At 44.8% G+C, this 20372-nt stretch overlaps 1 protein-coding gene and 1 long non-coding RNA gene across 3 annotated transcripts in view; one reads left to right on the forward strand and one right to left on the reverse strand.

Moving 5' to 3' along the window:
- The window catches only part of Pacrg (parkin coregulated), a 458018-nt gene that overhangs the window by 164161 nt on the left and 273485 nt on the right, over positions 1–20372 (reverse strand). The gene's annotated exons all lie outside the window — the stretch shown is intronic.
- Positions 1358–18240, forward strand: LOC128118297 (uncharacterized). The gene is made up of 2 exons (XR_008221134.1): positions 1358–1944; positions 15306–18240. It is a non-coding gene; the product is annotated as an uncharacterized LOC128118297 (long non-coding RNA).

Below are 20372 nucleotides of genomic sequence, written 5' to 3' on the forward strand. Positions count from 1 at the left end.
AGAGTCCGTTGAGAACTTTTGCTAGATGATCATTAAGGAGGAGCAAATTCCTCACTAATATCCAATAAGCTGTGTGTAATTTTCTTATCTCTTCATAAAGCATCGTAACTGGTTTAACTATGTTTATTCATCTGTGTGAATCAGCTTTGTCAGAAGAGCTAAACTCAGGCTGATTAGAAGCGTTCATTCCTAACTTTCTTAGCACACTTTTTTGGGCATTTAAAAAAATTATATTAAAAATTTACAGAGGTCAGAAGAGGGCATCGGATTCCCAGGCAGCTGGAGTCACAAGCAGTTGTGAGCTGCCTGATGTGGGTGTTGGGAATGGACTCTGGTGTCCTGGAAGAGCAGAGTTTCACCAGCTGTGGGAGAGAAACACTTTACTGCACACACGCCTGACTTGGCAACGATTTCTTGTGTCTTTGCATGTCTTATGATTTATTTTTTAGAGGTGGGACATAAAATTAATATAAATTCAGTGACCACAGAAAACTAGATTTCCTTCTCTGTGGTTTGCTGATTTGGATTTTTGGTTTTTAATTATTGTACTGGTCTGTGCCGGTCGTCAGATTGAGGTATACACCTAAAGCCAAAGCCTTCTTAGATGATTATGAAGGCTACTACGTCTTTCCTTGGACATGGACAGCGACTTCTAGACACCTTGCCCCCATCCCTGGAAGATGGGCATCATATACTTGCTTTTGGGAAGGAGGAAAAGATAAAGTAGAGAAAGGTACAGGCACGAAAAGAACAGCTAAGCCAGAAAGGCACTTGCAATGACGGTGGGCAGGGAGGTATAGCAGCAGCTGCCTCCACGGCCATTTGACTCCAAGGTTAGGAGCAGAAAGCAGTTGGAACTCACATTCCCAGGTCTTGGAGGTCAGGGTCCTTTGTGTGTAAACTGCTCCCTGAGTGAATGCCCAGCTGCCTCTGACAGGGCAGCGAGATGGGTAATTTTGCTGCCTTGCCACTACAATGGAGCCAAACTGGCCACAGTGATATTTGAGACCTTCGCCTGAAAGTTACAATCCTTGAACTCCAGAGGTGAGAGGCGAGCCTTCTGCCAGGGCAACTATGGTCCAAGCAGAAAGCCTGGCCCCTTGTGCCCTTACCCCACCACTATCCCAGGATTCTCTCCTAAAAATGCTTGCTCTAAAAAAAATATTCTCAATGAATTTAGTAATACGAAACCATGTTACCCAAAATACAATAAATCAAGTGAAAACCTAGATGATTTGACTAGAAATATTGGGGGTTAAAAATGCACTTGAATTCAGAAAGTGATTTACTTCCTAAAATGAGTACCCCTCAGGGCTGTAAACATCTGATGCAATTGACAAAATTTGCCTCACACACTACATGTCAGAAACAGGTTTGTTAGACAGAGGAGCACCCAAGCCTGTGAGCACATTCCCAAAGAGAAATGGTAATGCCCACTGAACAAGAACAGAAGAGAAAAAGACCAAGGCTTGGTGTGAAAAAAAAGACTGTTATAAATACGGCACGGGTGTTGGCTAGAGAACACGGGAGCACGGGAGGGTTCTTGTCGTCATTCGACATTGAGGCAGCTATCTTTGCTCTGGGGGAGAGGGTTAAATATAAAACACAAAGACATGTCCTTGAACTCACTCGATTAGACACTTCAAATCCAGCACACAGAGCTTCCTACAGCTACTAAATTTATACGGTTACCAAGCTCGAGGGTTGAGTATTGTTTTGCTGCAGGCAGCACAACTGGCTGTGTGGCTGTTGTTTGTGGAAATGCCTCATTATGCACGGAAGTGGCGGGGACTCCCGGCATTTACCCCACATTTCTGTGAGGGGCTCGTTATCAAGAGTGTCTACTTCAGTGCTCCCCGTCCTCTGGTATGGAAATCACATTGATTTTGTCAGTGTTTACAAGGGGATCATACAATCCAGAAACTATTGATTTCAGCAGCTCGGGTAAGACGTCAGCTGGGCAGTGGGATTAATTACAGTTGGAAGGGAAGGGGGTTGAGGGGCTCTGGGTGACCCGCAGGAAGGCTGGGTCTTTCTGCCTCTGGGAAGGTTCTGGAACAAAAGGCTCTGCTGAGGGTGGGTGGTAAGAAGCAGTGAGAAGGAGGGTCGGCTGTAATGGCCATCTGCAGTGATTTCCGCTGCTGGGGGAACAAGGAGGAACGGACTGTCCGAGACAAGGTGGGCTAGGCAGCGTCTGAGCTGGCGGAGGACAGCAGGGACAGATGGTGGAGGTGGCGGGGAGGGGCTGGGAATAAAGTCGTAAATGAAAAAGTATCAAGACTGGGAAGTGATTGAATTTTGAGGTGCAAGGGAAAGAAAATTTTGAAAGATTACTCCATTGGATGCTTTTAAAAAGTTGGCTGGTAAAGAACTCTTACCAATAATCCAAGATTTTCTTTGGCATTATGAAACATGACACTGAATCCAGTCAGCTGGGCTATTCCCTGTCCTGTAAAATGATGCTCAGAGAGGGGTAGGAGATAATCAAGATGTCAGCATGCCCAGGGACATGTTGACAGTGTCCTGTCAAGGTGATATTTCGCTTTCAGGCCAGAGCAGTGATCTAACATTCCATCCTGTGGAGACAAGGGACCTACATTTACTTAATTTGTATGGACAGCTTTGGCCTCAGACCATATCACTTGTACTGAGCCTAAAACTCCGAAAAGAAGGGGCTACCGACAACTATTAATATTTACACACTGTGAGGTAAGCTGGATTCCTGTATACCCAGGATACAAAAATAACAGCTAGAGGTAATGGGCAGATGGATCAGAGTGCCTGCCCTACAAACATGAGGATCTGAATTCAGATCTGAGTTTAGATCCTGGCACTCACAGTATAAAAAAAAAAAACAAACAAAAACCACAAAAGCCCAGATGTGGTTTATTGCATCTGTAACTCCTATGGTGTGTGTGTGTGTGTGTGTGTGTGTGTGTGTGTGTGTGTGTGTGTGTGTATGTTATACATGACTCCTTGAGCTCAATGGCCAACCAGTCTAGCCAGTCAATGAGTGTCAAGTTCAGTAAGAAACCTTGTCTCAAAGACAAGATAGCTTTATGGGAATATATAAGAAATCAAGCTGGAATTGAGCTGGAAGATTTCTCCCTGTGGCTTTCACAGTGCTGAAAAGGAATATTTAGGCAAGAATTTTTTTTTTTAAAAAAGCTGGCTTTACTCAGCTGTGAACCTTGCAAACTACAATATCAGCCTGCTAGGAAGCCGTGTTCATGGGTACAATGGCGGCACAATGACTATGGAGTAACCAACTACTCTGCTCAACTTGAGGCCAGCTCCAGGCAGGTAACGGGCACCTGGTACTATAAACTCAGCCCCAGACCTTCCCTAGAGAGGAACTAACTACTGTTGTTCAGCTAAAATGGTACCACATTGTCTGTCAATATCTATGTTTACCCCGGAGACCGATGCTGTTCTCAGCCTGAAGCAGAGAGGCTCATTTTCGTGAGGAACTGCAGTGAATGTGGAGATGCATGGGTGACTGATCAAGGCACCGAGCGTCAGTGATGTTTTAGTGCTGAGCCCTAAGTAGGGCATTTGTTTCATCCCTCTGCTGAGTGACACTTAAAAAGAGGAAGTACAGAGAATCTAAGAGCCAGAAAATAAGCAAGGTGGTGAAATGCCATCTTGAGCACACGACACCACCATTGCAAACATGTGTCAGAATAGCTGTGGCTGCTTGCCCTGGGCCTTCCTAAGGCCGAGCCCGGCTGAAGGTTTCCTGAGACACTGGGCCTCCCTAAGACTGAGCCCATCTGAAGATTTCCTGAGACAATGAATTAATAAGATCCCCCCCTGACCCCGGCCCCAACACACACCTTTTTCTTGATCATTATTGAGCAACTCATCTTCCCAAAGTAAACCCAAACTTGTGTTATTGTTTGCTGTTTTTTTTTCCTTTAATTTCCAAGTTACAATTAGTTCCTACCAATGGGCAGACCTTGTAAACCTCTCTCCCAAGTGAGTCTCCTGCAGTTGTCTGAATCATTTCTGGTTAAGTCTTGCTGGTGACGAGGACTTCCATGTACAGATGGACACTGTCAGCAAAATCATCTTTTTACACAAAGGGCAGACTGCTGCACAGGAGCAGCTCTGGCCTCGGGGACACTGCAGTAAGGATGCCCACGTCATGATGTCCAAGGGCAGTTAGGGGTCAGATTTATTAACTCAGCAGAACTCTATGCATGCTCTATTAACCGTGTTATAATACTATGTGCTCATTAGCACTCTTGTCTAATCTAGAGCAAGTGAAAAATTCATACTACTGCCTATATGCTCAATCTTGGTCTAGTTTTTACCCAAGTTCAAATACTACACATAGTATATTAAAAGCTATGTCATAGTTAATGATATTGGATGCTAATTCCTTTTTTTTTCTTTCCTTGTGTAGGGGTGTGTGTGTGTGTGTGTGTGTGTGTGTGTGTGTGTGTGTGTGTGTGTGTGTGGTGCATGCACACTATAGGGGATGTATGTGGCCATGTGTGCACATGGAAAAGTCAGAGGAGGCCATCAAGATTGTTGCTCCTTCACCCTCTGCAATGTTACCTCAAGACAGAGTTTCTCACTGAACCTGGAGCTAAGCTAGTAGCCAGCAAGCTCCCGTAATCCTCCTGTCTCTACTCGCCAGCAGTGTTGAGTTACAGGCGTGCACAAGTCCACACTCATCTTTTCTGTGTGTGCTAGGGGTCTGGCTGAGGTCCGTGTGCTTATACAGCAAGCATTCTTACCCACGAGTCTTCTCCCCACCTCTCCCACACACCTCTCCCGTTACCCCCTGCTTTCCCCCTGATCATTGTGAGCAACTGATCTTCCCCAGTTAGTTCCCATCTCGTCTTTCACCGGTTAAGCCTCGTCAACACTTCTCTCTAGAGCGCATTTGTTATAATTGTCCCAAATCGTCTCAAACTTAGAGGAAGAGTAACAAGGTTTCGAACAACCGTGGAAGAGCCGCAAGTCTAGGAGTGCTATCGGTTGGACATGGCTGGTTGAAGCACTGGAAGAAATCAGAAATAAACTGAAATCAGTTTATCCGAACAATTGTCTAATATACGGTAATGAGACACCTAATTAGGTGCGGTGGAGAGGCTGGGTATTCATGAGATGGGAAAAACCATGGAAGTTATCACTGTTTATTCCTCTCTCCATTTGAATAATGTCATCAGGGCCCTTTTATGAACCGATTGTCAATGTGCAAATTACTTAATCTCCCTGCATTCATTTGCTCATCTGTTAAATTGGATGAAGAATGCTTTCTCTCTCCTGGGTTTAAGGATTAAATGAGATGATTCAGGAAAAGAGCTAACCCCAGAATCTAGTGTAGAGAAGATACAAATGAATGTTTGCCATTGTTAAGAACAACAACAAAAACCACTCTGAGGCAAATTAGCAAATCATAATCTCTTTAAGAATTTAAAACAGAGGATATCTATCCTGTAAGTATGGTTGGTAGAACAATTCCTCTGCATTCATATCACTAGAAAACAAAGTCTAGGCAAGAAATAAGCAATTGAAAAAAAACCTATATGCAATGCTAGTCTTAAATGTCAACTTGACACAATCTTTGTGAATGTTTATGAGAGATTATCTAGATTATACTAATTGAGGTGGGAAGGCCTGCCCACTATGGGTGGAACCATTCCCTAAGAAGGGGATCCTGGGTTGTGTAAGAGTAGACAAATCTGAGAAAAGCATGTATGAATCTGCTGCTCTTTTCTGACTGAGGACGTAAAGTGATCCATCCCCTCAAGTTTCGTTTGCTGTTACTTCCTTCTATGATGGACTATAACCTTGAATTCTGTGGTGGCTTGAATGAGTATGACCCCCATAGGATTTGAATACTTGGTCCCCAGCTGGTGGAATTATTTGGGGAGTGTTAGGGGGTGTGGCCTTGTTGGAGGAGGCGTGTCACTGGGAACAGGCTTCAAGGTTTCAAAAGACTTGTGGCATTCCCAGTGTGCTCTCTGCCTCCTGCTCCTGGTTTGAGGTGTCAGCTCTCAGCTGCTCCTGAGGCCATGCCTTTCTCCACCATCATGGACTCCAACCCCCAGGGAGTTAGAACTGTAGGCCCAATTAAATGCTTTTTTAAATAAGTTGCCTTGGTTGTGGTCTTTTATCACAGCAAAATAAAAGTAAATGGAACAAACTCCAAGCAAAATAAACCTTTCCTCCCTAAGTTGCTTTTGCTTGGGTGTTTTATCAGAGCAACAAGAAACAAAAGACACCATTGATGCCCAGGGGAGCTTTCTGGGTTTCTTTAATGGATCTGTATACAGATCGCAGGGTTCTGCCACACATTATATATCAATTCTCCACAACAGAATTCTTTCTTTTTTATTCCTGGCCTAATATCTTACCATCTGTAGAAGTCACCATTTTCTCAATGTCCCTATTTTGAACCAGTTGGTCTCACACACTAATGGCAGTCTAGTTGATTGTACTAATGGCCACTTTTTAAACTTTCCAAACTTTAAATACTTTTTATTTGGTTGAATCTTTTTGTGAGCTGAATAAATTGAGCCATTGCATTTTCTAAAGGAATGGCTAAGTGCTAATATTAATTGCATATATTTGGAGTCAATTTTGTATTATGTATGCTGGAGATTCTCAACCAAGAAATTAAATAGTAATTAGAATTTATCTTCCCACTGCAATCGAATAGTGTTAAGTTTTAAAATGTGTTAAATTGTATCTCACAGGTTTTAATAACGGAAGTTCTCGCACTGTGAAACTGTGCTTTACCAGGCATGCTTGGGATGTTATGTGTTGGGCATAGAAACTATTTAGAGATAGTTAGTTATATTAATACAAAATTCATTTATAACTGATTATTACTCTGGGCAGGTTTTATTTGGAATGGATTGTGCTTTCTTCTTAAAATTAAGAGAAATATAACAGGACAATAGAGCGCTCTTAGAAGTGGGTGAAAAGTTCTGAGAACAGGGAGCTGGCTTTCAGGAAGTAGGTCAGGGAAACAGTTCTCTGTAATGTGGTGATAAACACGGATAAAGGCTGTTTTCAATTACTTCACAGATAATATAAGGATGTTCATTCTATGAGTTATTACCAGGACCAGAAGAGCAGGGGTTTTTGTATAAACTACAACTGTACTTATCTCAAACTATTGATTTGTGAGGAACAAACGGTAGAGACAGTTTTTTTTTTTTTTTTTCCCTGAGACAGGGTTTCTCTGTGTAGCTTTGCGCCTTTTTCCTGGAACTCACTTGGTAGCCCAGGCTGGCCTCGAAGCCTGGCTCTGCCTCCCGAGTGCTGGGATTAAAGGCGTGCGCCACCACCGCCCGGCTTTTTTTTTTTTTTTTTTTTTTTTAGAGACAGTTTTTTAACTACATGTCTGGCGTATTCAGGAAGCCTGTTGGGGGAATATCAGTCAGGCTAGAGACACTGAGCTATCCCTCCTAAAACAAATGGGCTTTTCATTAGGAACTGTGCTTAGAAACAAAACATTTTACAAAACAAATTGTAGACAAGAGTGAGGTTGAATTTTATTCCATTTTCTATTAAAGCTGTCCAGTTAAATTATATAGCTGTTATTTTAAATTTCTCTACTTGGTAATTTGGAAGTAAACATGAAGCATCACTAACCAATAAAAAATAATCAATTTTCATCAAGCAATGAAACTTGATTGAATTGTGAGTTTAAAATGGTTAGGTATAAGCTACACATAGACTGCATATTCTGGACATGATGCAAACACTGCATTATTTTGCTTTGTTTGGAATTACAATGTCCTTAGGATGTCTGTTTCATTGTACTTTTCCTAATATCACTCTCATAGTCTCATTGTTTATTCTAATTTGTAGGAAAGAACTAAAGTTCTGTCATTTATTTAGGGTCACAACTTCAGATTTCTTACTCAGGAGAGCCATCATCTAATGGCAAAACTCATGCTCCTGGCTCCCATTGTAATTGTCTACTGATGTTCTGCACAGACATGGGGGCGCAGATCCACTTCTGCATCCACCTTGAATTTCAAATAACTTCTGTGTCTAAAGGTTCCCGAGGCCTCGAATGTCCTACTCATCTGATTCAGCTGTACTGATGGGTGGCTGCCAGTTTTGGCTGGTACTTTCATCCAGTTTTTGTCCTTGCCCACCAAATGGGGAGATAAACTGGACAAGAAACCACAAACTGAAAAAGACATGTCTGCATCCTTTCTAGAAAACAAAATGAATACATTTTGGATTAAAGTAATTTAGGTTTGAGTCTTAGCTGCCTGTGGCAAAGTTCTAAAATTACCTTAATTGGGTTTCTTAGCTTGGCCTTAATGGCTATGCTCTATGAGGACTGGGTTAGCTGCTGCCGGGGAGACCCCAGAGGCAGCATGGGCTGCAAGGCTCTCGCCCACTTCCTGTTTTGCGACAGGGGACACCTCACCTTCAGGGATGGGTTAGACAACAGGTTTCATTGTCACAGTTTTTATGTTTATGCATTCTGATTGTGCTGCTGTGGTTTGGTTCATTGAGATAGGGTCTCACTCTTTAGCCCAGGCTGGCCCCAAACTCATGGCAATCCTCCTGCCTTAGCTTTTCTAAATGAAGACTGTGTTACGAGGTTTAATTAGTTACACATTTTACTCTCTTGGTGATTCATAAAAGATGAAGTATCCTAATACCTTGTTAAATCTTAGACTTGATAAAGTGGGGTAAAGAGTTCTTTTAAATAGATTTTCCAAATGTCCGTGAGGGAGAAACATTTTTCTAGGAACAACCCAGTCCACAACTGGCACCAATTTTACCCATAATTACGAGAAGGAATTTGTCTTGGATTTAAAAACTTCGTGTGTACTTCACATGGCTCCATGATTTTAGCAAAGCATTCTGTTTGAGTGTGTGTGTGTGTGTGTGTGTGTGTGTGTGTGTGTGTGTGTGTGTGTGCGCGCGCATGCGTGCATGTGTGCGTGTTTGTATGTGTGAGAGAGTCAGGACACGGGCATGTGTGGTTTGGGTGCAGAGGCTAAAGAACTTCAAGTGTCTTGTACTACCGTTCTTCTCCATATTCTCACTCAACCCGGAGCTTGGCTAGTGGCCAGCAAGCCTTTTTCCCTCCTCTGTGCCATGGGAGGCCATGCCTGGCTTCTTCTGTGGGTGTGGGCAGCAAGGGTTCTCACAGGCTAAGTCATCCCACCAGCCTGCTCTGGGTGGCCAAAACAAACCCTTTCTCCTAACGCTTTGTTGGGGCATTTTGTCACAACAGGAAAAGAAACTAAGAAGTAGCACCTTGCTGACATGACCTTACATGGGGGTGAGGAGAGGGTACCCTCAGGCCCTGAGTAGATCCTGTGTGATCCCAGGAGTCCTTAAAAGCAGAGATCAGGGCAGCCAGGATGAGGCAAGAGGGGAGGTCAGAGGAACTGAGCTACCATGACTGGCTTTGAAGCTGAGAAGGTGGAGAGACAGGGCACATGGGCAGACTGGAACTTGGGGTGTCCTCTTGCTGACAAGAAGAAGTTAACAGACCTCTGTCCTACAGCTGCCTGCAATGATTTCTTCCTGCAAAGGGGAAGAGTCTGGAAGACTCCACGTCTCCAAAGGGAACGTGGGCAGCTAATGCCTTTGTTTGGGCCTCATTAGATTCTAATGTCACCTGGTTGAGCCCTCTGGGTTTCTGATCCACAGAACTAGACCTTGTCTCCGATAGTTACGTGTGGTAGTTTGAACGGCAGCAACAGAAAGGGACCGCACTGTGCACCCATCCCTCCCTCCATTTGGCAAACACTGACCTCAACCAGGAACTGCCAGGAGCCGGAGATAAATCTGAAAACAGACAGAAGTTTCTGCCTCCACTGGGGTTCACAGTCAGCAGTAACAGCAGGTGGCCCACGTACCTGGTTTCTAGTTTATTGTTATTTGAGTTCATGGGCCTATTAGATTACAGTGGGGTTACCTAATTAGGTCATTAGATTGGAGTAAGACTCTGAGGACGAGGTGTGCCCTGGGCACCACTTTCTTCCTGACCACACACCACACAGTGGGTGAGTTGTCATTCAGTTCGGTGGTGGCTTTGGGACTAATGGCCTCAAACACTCTTTGGCTGGATTTATAAATACAACATACATATGGAAATTCAGTTCGGGTCAATGATTTGGCGAATATTACATATAGTGGATCCTTATTAATAAGAATTCCTCCTTAGCACTAGATGGAGATGGTCCATAGAGGGAGGCTCGTCTGTGGAGTCTCCCAGCATACACCGCAGTAGCACTGGTGAAGGTGTTCTCTTTCTTCTGGCCGAGGCCAACGGGAAACACCACTGCATTTCCCCACAATTACACTTGCTAAGGAAAAGCATGGAGGAGAAGCAGCACTCAGCCTCCCCAAGAGTCTCTCATCACATATGGGTTTTACTCTCCCAAACTGGCATCCTGTCTGCAGGGTGATGTTCCTGAAGATGAGCGGAAGGTGGGGACTGTAGAGAGCATGAGGCCTGTGGGGTGGTGCTCCTGTGGGTGAGGCGGACACCCTCGGCGAGGCCCACCGTCTGGCTGCGGGTATCCACGTGGTTGCAGGGACAGCAGGCTAGGCCGTGGGGAGTCTCTGGTGGATGTGGCAAGTGGCTGATCACTGTGGACCAGCACAGGTTCCCTGTCTCAGGAGCCCTAGGAAGCTTTGCTCCGTTGGCTCCTAACGAGCACTCAACAAAACGAGCGTGTGTATATCCACGAGCGTTTGTATATTCAATGTATCGGATGACCATGTACTATGTGGTCCTTCCTTTCATCCTTCCCTCACAAGCCTTTGGGGAAAAGAACCACACGACACTAATGTCACTGGAGCCGGGTGAGTATAGCGAGACCAACCTCTAGGCAAGAACCAGCTACATGGCCTATAGAGGCCTAAGAGGAGTGGGGTTTCCAGCCTGACGTCACAATCTTTGCTCTTGTCCCACTGTTTCTTAGTGTCCTACAGAATCCTTTCAGAAATTTGAGATGGTCACCACAAAACAGAAACTATGATGTTACTATAGGTGAAGGGGCAGGGAGCAGGGTACTCTAAAGAAACACAGACACACCTCCCTCCAGCTACCAGACTATGGAAACAATGGTCTCCAAGAAACTGGAATCTTCCCACGGCCCTCATGTTGGGAAAAGGAAAAGGTCGAATCCTGGCACAGCCAGAGGCGGGACTTGTCTCCCGGAAGATATTTCACACAGTCTGGACAATGTGTCTGAGCACCATGGTGGAGCGATTGGGGCTGAGACAATGCTGAAGGGCAGGGCTACGCCTTGACCAGGATGACTGCTTCTGTATGTACGCACACCTCTTCCTCTACATTTAAACCTAAACTTCATGTCAGGACCCTGAAGATGGACTAGCGTGTGGGAGTGGGGGTGTGTCATTGGACCGCTTCATTCATTTTTCCAATGGGATTACATTAAACAAATCTCTTTCTGCTTTTCATTACTACTATGAGAATGCATGTGTATGCATGAGTCTGTGTGTGTGTGTGTGTGTGTGTGTGTGTGTGTGTGTGTGTTTATGTGTGTGTGTGTGGGTACATGCATGAGCTCATGCACATGTGTCTATTTGTGCATGTGGAAGCCAGAGGCCAATGACGGAGGTCTTTGCCAGTCACTGTCCACTTTATGTTTGAGAACCTGGAGCTTGTCTATTAGGAGAGGTTGCCTGGCCCATGAGCTCCAGGGATCTGTTTGTCCAGCTCCACTTCCCTGAGGCTGGGATTAGACATATGATGCTATGCTTGGCTTTAATGTGGGTGCAGGGGATCTGAACTCAAGTCTCTACCCAGGCACTCTGCTGACGGAGCCATCTCTGGGCCCTTCACTATCATTTATTGATTTGTCCTGTTGAGGATGGGGGGCTGAGCCTAGCCTCCTGGGGCTCCAGCTCCCAGGCTCTGGCCCTAACAACTCGCTGAACCTATCTGACCCTTTTTGAATACCATTAGTCTACATCCATCAAGAAACTTAGAAAAGACAACATAGTTTCAGTGTTCCTAAAGAGAATGGCATCTAAGCCATTTGGTGAGGTGGTTATATGTTACGTTTATAATATACAAACACAAAAAAATACAGCACTGAAGTATTTCTGTTAGGACAACTACAAAATCTCCTTAATCCTTTGTGTATATAAATAAACATGCAACTTGCCTTCAGGTCAAAACGAAGCTTAAAATAGAGAATCACTGAGCAATTATGACCCAATTACATCCTTGTTTTCTAAAAAAAAAAAATTAATATTGTAGCATTAAATAGCTTCTCAGTTTGTGATAAAGATAAAGACTCAAGAAATGAATTTTAAGATAAGTAGTAGGGGCAAAAGAGGCACCATTGGAATTAGTTTGCAAGAATTTAAGTGAAAGGTCACTGAGTAAGAGAGATTGTTTTTCGTTGTATGGCTACCTCAACGTGGATATAAATAGGTTCACAAAGAGCTGATAGGAACGTAATGTGTTTAAGAAGGGGAAAAAAGAAATTGACCTTGGAGGGCTGGGGCTGGAGCCTGGTTACTGTGACACCCACCATGACTTTCTCCTTTGTTATTTGTCCATCATTTCAAGATGTCCAGGGGACTATAACTCAGGAAGCAGGCAAGGAAGGAAATCTCTGTTTCCTGCTCCTTTTACGGAAAGTTCCCATTCGGTTTTCAGTTCTACCTTCACTGATGGTTAAGCTTATGATGAGCTAATTCTATTCCATTCTGGTAAAGTGAAAAAATACAGAATTTTTAAAGGAAGACAATAAAAACGGGAAGCTGATTTTAGCCTAAATGCAAAATCCTTCAGACAGGATCTTGCTCAGCTGAAAACAAACCAAAATAGGAAGTGTGGCAGGGGGCAGGGATGGGGCTGGACCTTCAGGGCCAAGCCAAGTATGGGAGGGGCTCGACTCCTACCATGAGGTCAGGGAGCAGGGATCCAGGGTGCCACACCCACAGTCCTGCAGAGGGTGGCATCTCTGGGCTCTGCTCTGAATCCCACCTGGCACTAGATTCTCTCCAGCATCTTGACAATGGAAATTCCTCAGGAGAGACAGCACTGAAGCTCTGAGTGAGCAGTAACAGAGGCTCCACCTGCCCATGTGGGACCAACAGTGCATGGGTCGAAGAGGAAGCTTAATTTTCATGTGTTAGGGATTTTTGTCTGTGCAAGGATTTCCTAGAAGGGCCTGCAGGCCACAGGAACCCTGACAGGCTAAGGTGAAGGCAGGATATGAAGGGAATGAGAGAATATTGAGGGAGAGCCACAGACCTACAGGCTCTGCTGCAGCCGGAGTGAGAGCCGGGGGCCCTCAGCCAGCGGCACCCATAGCGGGAACTAAACACTCGCCAGACTTTTGGAGGGGGGCCTCCTTCTCCCCTGCCTCCCAACTGGGACAGCATCCTAGAACAGAGCTCATAGACAAGGTTGTGGGGTGAGTAGGGAGGGGTGAACAGGTCATCGCAAAGACCAAGAAACAGAGGTGAAGCTCACCATACCCCATTTCTCAGGCAAGCTTTCAGAGAGAAGCCAGCCCAAGTTGAGGGAGGAGTGAGAACTTAAGAGTGAGCCAAGTCAAGGTTTGCAAGACTTGAACTTGTCTGATTCAAAGTCCCCACAGATCTTAGAAGGAAAACATCCCAGGCCCAACTGCAGACCTCCCAGCGGCTGGGGGTGATCCCTGGGCTGAGCAGTATTTACATTCTGTCCCCTACCCCAGACTTGCCTTAATGACACCATGAGTAGTGATGGTTCAACGTAACAATCACTTGGCGACATTCTTATTTTCTCTGCCATGTCCACGAAGACCTTTAAGATGCCCTTCACTGCAGCTCAGAAAAGATTTGCATATTAAGGAAAACGAGGAAGAGGCTTTCATTATCAGCAATTCTAGAATAGGGGACACTTTAGGTGACTTCAGAAGTACAAGTTATAAACTGAGTGAAAAGTTTCCTTCAGTTAAAAGCTTTGCTTTTTTGGCCTTGTTCAATACTTTCTGTGGCACCCACAGAGGATAGCGTGTATAACCTCATCCGGGGCCTGTTTCAGTCTTCAAACACACTAGAGCTTCCTACACAGAGCTCTGCAGACATGCCCTAGAGGTCTTAGCTGTACTGTTGGAAACTGGTGCAGAATGTGCTCCCAGCGAGCAGGGGACATGGCACGGGTCAAGGCCTGGGCATCTAGTGTAATCAAGGAACTCTGTTGGTTGACCTTGGCTGGGTGGCTTGAAGAAGGAGGATGAGGAGGAAGTATATTTCAAACATGGCTTTGTACTTTAAGCAGGCAGCAGGTTTTGACTCTCCCCTTCTACCTGGGCTTTGGTGAGGAGACAGCCCCAAGAAACAGTATCTATGGAGTATAGATCAGTTGATAGAGTGGTTTTGTAGTATACACAAGGCCCTGGGTTTGATCCCCAGCACAGCATAAACTGGGCATAGTGGCTCATCCCAGTAAACCTAGCACTAAAGGAGGTAGAAATTTAAGGTCATCCTTAGATATGTGGGAAGTCTGAGGATAGCCTGGGCTACACACACACACACACACACACACACACACACACACACACACACACACACACACAAAATGTAAAAAAGAAATAGGACCTCTATTCAGAGTGTGGCTTAGCTCAGAGAACAATTCACCCCACCAGTCTGAGAGGGAGCAGGGAGGGGACAGAGGGGACATGATGCTTTCTTTTGGATTTAGGGGAAAAATAGGCCTGTGTCACAAAGGCCTGGAGACTGCACTGTGGCACGGTCATTCAAGGCTAGTAAGCACTGTGCCAAAGTCCAGAGGCTGTCCCGACGACACAGTGGAGCCTGGCTCCATCCACCACGCCACCAGGTCACTTGGGCCCCTCCCCCAGCGGTGGCCTCTCACTGCTGCTGCAGAACAGTGAGTGAGATTCTCCTGAGGGAGATGTTCTAGGTGAGCCAAACTGGCCTCGGGTCTGGAGAAAATCCAGGCGTGCTTGGGCCACAGATCCAACTGCAGTTTGATATTCCTGTGGGCCTGGCTTTGTGACAGCGGCTAGTGTTCGTGAGTGGTCTTTCTGTAAGGACCACGCCCCACCCTCCCACTCTGGCCCTGCATTCTACAAGCTGGAGAACTCCCACCTAATGATTACATTGTTAACTACCAAACACTCTCTTCAGTGTTCCAGAACCCAGAATCTCTGGTAACCTTCACATACCAGCAGAGTATATATCAATCTCATCTATTAGTGCTGTACATCCACCATCATGCACACAGACTGCTATCAAGTTTAACTCACTGAAAAGCAATCTCCTCTCTCTCTCTCTCTCTCTCTCTCACTCCCTTGAATAAACAGATTCGTCACCATCACCGCTTATTTCCAGAACATCAGCTACCGTGTGATGAGGAGCCTGGACCTGGGTCCAAAGGCAGTGGTGAGATGAGAAAGATACAGTCACGACAGACAAGATGCGGAGCGACGTGGGCGCTGTGACGGCGAAAGACTTACGGGGAGAAGCTGCAACCCCAGAGGCCATGTGCACCCTCAAAGCCATGCAGCCTTCAGTAAGATGCTGGGGTTGCCACAGTCCATCAGGACAAGCAATTCCTGGCAACACTGCTCTGGCCTGTGGTTAAATACTTCAGCCCTCTGACGTGAACCGGGGAGTCTAAGGAAGAAGCTAAACCTACCGTGAGGGTGGGAAGAGTGGACACGAAAGCTTGTCCGTGCTGGCTTATTTGCATAACAGGGATTATTAGCATCAACAAAAGACATTCGAGATCATAGTTCTGCTGTGGGCATATAGTAAACATAATACTTCCTGAATTTATTTTGCATCGAATCACCTTACGAAATACATTCATTCTAATGGATTATACACAATACCCTCGGAGGGACCATATAAAACCATATGTCTATCGTTTTTCCTCACAACCCTCTGAGGCAGGCGGTGCAGAGACCTAACATTTACCAAATCCTCGGCCATGTGTAAATCAGCACTCATCACAATGCACGCTTAATTCCAGCCAGAAGACACGTGTACCAAATGGCTTCCTGAGAGTTCTCTGAGGATTTGAAAACGTCTTTAATTCCTCCAACAACCTGCTGTCTAAATGAAGGAGACTGAGGCACAGAGTAGTTGTGTGACTGTCCATTCTTTTCTTTTGCAGTTGATAAGCAGGTTTAAAACACACAGACTCTTTGAATGCCAGAGCCTCCACCCCTCAGAACTGCATGCGGGTACCACCCACGGTGTCCTGTATCTTGTTTCTCCACATCTTATTTGATCTGCCCAGAGGAGGTGAACTCTCCTTACTGGTCCGCCTCGTTTAGGCAGTGAGCTGCTTGGGCCTCTTGCCCAGCTGGTTTGGGAAGAGGCTCCTGCAGGCAATGCAGTCCTCCATTCCAATGGGGGTCCTTGGCAGGCTGGGGCAGCAGTGCCCTGGACATCCCCCAGGGAAGCTTGTTGTCCTCACCATTCAGACTGCAGCATCTCAGGAGAATGAAGAAACCAACAGACCTCCATTCTCTCTGCTCAAAATGAAGTCCCTTGTCTGACCAAACAAAATGTCCCCCTGGGAAAGTTACAGGGTGCTGTCACTGAAAAGAATTCTTACTAAAGAAGCCATTTTCAGTAGTTAGGTCACTGTGGCAGACAGGAACACATCAACCCTCAGTTTGCTTGTCAAAGATGAGATTTTGCTGGGGGTGGTGGGCAGGCTTGCAACCCTAACCCTCAGAAGCCACACTGGACTACAGGCGATCACCTGTCTCAGAACAAAAGAAAAGCAGATGGAATTTGATCTCCACATACCATAGGGTGGAGGTATTCAGTCTGCAGTGGATAGTCCTTCCAGCCATAAGCTGTCAGTTGGCCATACCTGATGGGTCATAGAATGCAAACGTTTTGCCTCTATGAAACTAACAGTTCAGAACACTACTGAGACACTCAAGACCAACGGGCCTCATACGTATCTTCCAGGGTTTTGTTGTTGTTGTTGTTGTTTATTTGTTTTGTTTTCCGACCCTAGGAGTCTCTTTAGACCAATGTTTTAATCTATGTGGGGTAAGTACTTAGAGAGACTAGATACATATGTGATAATCCCAATCTAACATTCAGAAATGGTGGGAGGCGGCAGTTCTAATAACTTCCCATATGAACTCAGAACAATTCAATGCTTGCATTGAATTTAATAAACATAGAGACTTCCACAGAACTTTGAAGCAAATTACCAAAATGTAAACTATAGACTAAAAAATGGACCAACATTCCACAGGGAATAAACCTTAATTCCAAACTAAACTCAAATTTCCTACAGAGAAATAATAATACAAGAAAAATTACGCTTCTTGGTTTTGGGTAAAAAACTAGTATCCAAAAGTTCAGCATTTTAAAGGACCACAGAATAGCCATACACAACTCACAGAAGTATCTAGAAGGCTTGGGATCAGGTGGCGTGAGAATACTCAGGCTCTCATGATAAGTTGTTTCTTGTTTCAATTTTTTTTCAGAAGCCACTTAAATTTCAAGGCCAAAGACTTAGTACAAACATTTTAAAATTTTACAAATATAATATATTCTTATTACTTATATAGATTGACGTGTTTAATTTGAATTACCAAAATTTAAAAAGATATTATGCATATTTATTGTCACTGGGGAATGGGGCATACACCGCAATGGAGATCAAAGGAGAATTTCAAGAGTCTGTTCTCTCTTTTTGCCATATGGATCCCTGGGATCGAACTCTGGTCCTCAGGCGAAGCAGTGGGTGGCTGTATCTGCTGAGCCACCCTGTGGGCCCTTGAATAACAAGCTTTGTCTCTTTTAATGGACTTTTATCAGCCTGACTGGGGCATGCTCAAGATTTGTCCTAAATATTTTAGCATCTGATTTCCACAAACATGGGTCAGGATGTTTGGTTATTATATCTATTGCATGGCACGTGGTACCATCAGGGTCAAGTTCATCCAGGACTTTTGTTGCCCTTGGGAACCGAGGATGCAACACATGGAGACAGTCTCTCGGAGGCCCTGGTCTGCTGTCAGAGCTGACAGTTTACAGTTCAGCTATGAATGAGTTCATGCCATTAATGACTCATGCTCTTCTACATCACATCATTCATTTTGTGGCTTCATCGGGTAAAGCTATAAACTGAACATTCTTACTGTCTTAATTTTCTGTAACCTTTAATAGTATTTATAAAAGATCGTAGGAGAGATGAAACTGCTTTTGGCTATATGACAAATGCACTTTATGAATAGTTTATAGAAATTGTTATTTCTCTCATCCCAATGTAGTTCCTGGAAAATCAACACAGTTTAGACATCTCAAACTCATTGTTTAAATACGGAGAAGTGAGCTTCAGTAAGTGGCAAAGCTACCCTGAAGATGTCCAATCCTGTCTGATCACCAATCTAAACATGGTTGGGCCTGGTGAGTGCCTGAGTTGGAGAAATGATGCCTAAGCACAGCCACCCATTTGAATCTTCCACGGAAGATCCTGATCTAGACTTTCTAACTCTGTCTGACACGGGCTTATCTTTTTAAAGATGGTATTACCCCAAACACCAGTCACATATGTGAGCTTAAACATTTTGCAAGGGAAGGATGGATTTGAAAACAATTTATCCTATAACTTACACAGAAACTCACCTAGCATGTAGTCATCAGAAATAAGATGGACCTTCACATGGCTGGTGAGACCAGAAGCCTGCATCTTACTCACGGAGTATGGGAGGGTCACACTGGCAGTTTCGCAGTGGGGACAGCGTTACAGGCTCCATAGACAACTTCCACCACACAGATGGGCTGCTGGATGATAGCTCACAAAGCATTGCTACGTTTTCTGTAAGATCATACTACAAATTGTATAGTAACGGCTGTTTTACTTCACCATGGGGCTAGGAACTCATTGTCTCTAATGATCACACCAGCCCTTACAAAAAACTGTTATTAGGGTTTAGATACAAAGTGTCTCCCGAAGGTGTGTGCATTGAAGGGTTGTTCCGTAGGTGGTGGGCTACCTCGGGGAGCTCTGGAAATTTCAGCAAAAGAGGCCTAGCTGAAGGAAGCAGCTCCCTGGGAGCTTGTCCTTGGTGGCTGGATGTTTCTACCACCCCCTTCCTGTCTCCTACCAGGTGAGTATCCTCTTCCAAAGGAGGAAGGAAGTTAAAAGGCTGGCTAAGATTTAACACCTCAGCAGGGCCGACGTGGTGCAAATCGATGCTCTGGGTTGCACCATTTTCTCCCTGGGCTGCGTTCTGAAGCTCAGGTCCCCTGAATCTGGGGGCCTGGTTTCCTCACTGTGGGCAACTGCTAACAGGTTTGCCCGGCTCCCTGCCTGCTCGCCCCCCACTGCTTGTTTCAGAAGTTATTTCACATTAAAACAGGAAAGGTGTTGTGAAAGATCAGACAGGAGAACTAAGCTGGAGTGTGTGCTTCAAGGGGGCAGACACAGAGCAGGGCCGTTACATTTGAAAGGATGTATTCGCCCATTCTTTCTATCACTTATATCTGGTCCCATTTTAAAAGGATTTTGTGGTAGGACTTGAAAGAAATATATTTGAAGCTAAGTTTAACAAGACATCGATTTGCATAAAAGCCAAGCATGGAATAGCAGAGATATAGAAACGTGAAATTGTCATCAAATGCTTTGGAGTCTATAAGATGTCTCTCTCTAATGTTGTTACTGAGAGTCTCTGAGATAATTTTAATGATAAATAATGACAAGTTGTGAGAGATACCAGCTTAAATAAAATAAGAATCATGGCTCTGTGGATATGGGTACAACATCTACAATCATGAAGTGGATTTTTTAATAAAAACTACTGTTAGGGAAACCATTTTCCTGGTGAAAATACTAATGCAGCTGGGAGTCCTGGAGTGAGCTCCTCACAGACCTGGATCTGGGTTCCAGAGACACTTCTAGAAGTACAGACCCCCCTTATGGAAGAGCACTCCATTCTTAGGGTATAATGATCCAATTTTATTCCAGGCCCCTCAGGACATACTATGCCTCACCCTGGCATTATGGTGAAGGGCTTTGAAGAAGAGAAAATGAAGCAGAAGATAATATTCTCCCTCTCAAATGTCAGAAAAACGTTTGACAGAAAAGCAATTTGCACATGGAGTTTCCGATGTGTGCATTGGGAAATGTTCTGGAACTGTTAGTTGTGTTTGAAACCGATGGTGGCTTAGATCAACTATGAATGTCCCACAGTGAACTCTCAATGGATATTCCTACAGACAAGCAACCTCTCCCTGTGTTAGGCAGATGGGCATTTGCTAGCTACAGACGTAAAGAGAAGCTGTACCTATGAAACAGCAGGGGACAAGCAGCTTTGCTTTACAGCCCAGAACCACCAGGAGGACTGTCCTGGTGGCTGAATCAGTCCTACCTCCCAAGTTTGGTACCCAAG

This window comes from Peromyscus californicus, unplaced genomic scaffold (assembly GCF_007827085.1).
Source record: "Peromyscus californicus insignis strain IS unplaced genomic scaffold, ASM782708v3 Scaffold_22__1_contigs__length_63687245, whole genome shotgun sequence".
NCBI lineage: Eukaryota > Metazoa > Chordata > Mammalia > Rodentia > Cricetidae > Peromyscus > Peromyscus californicus.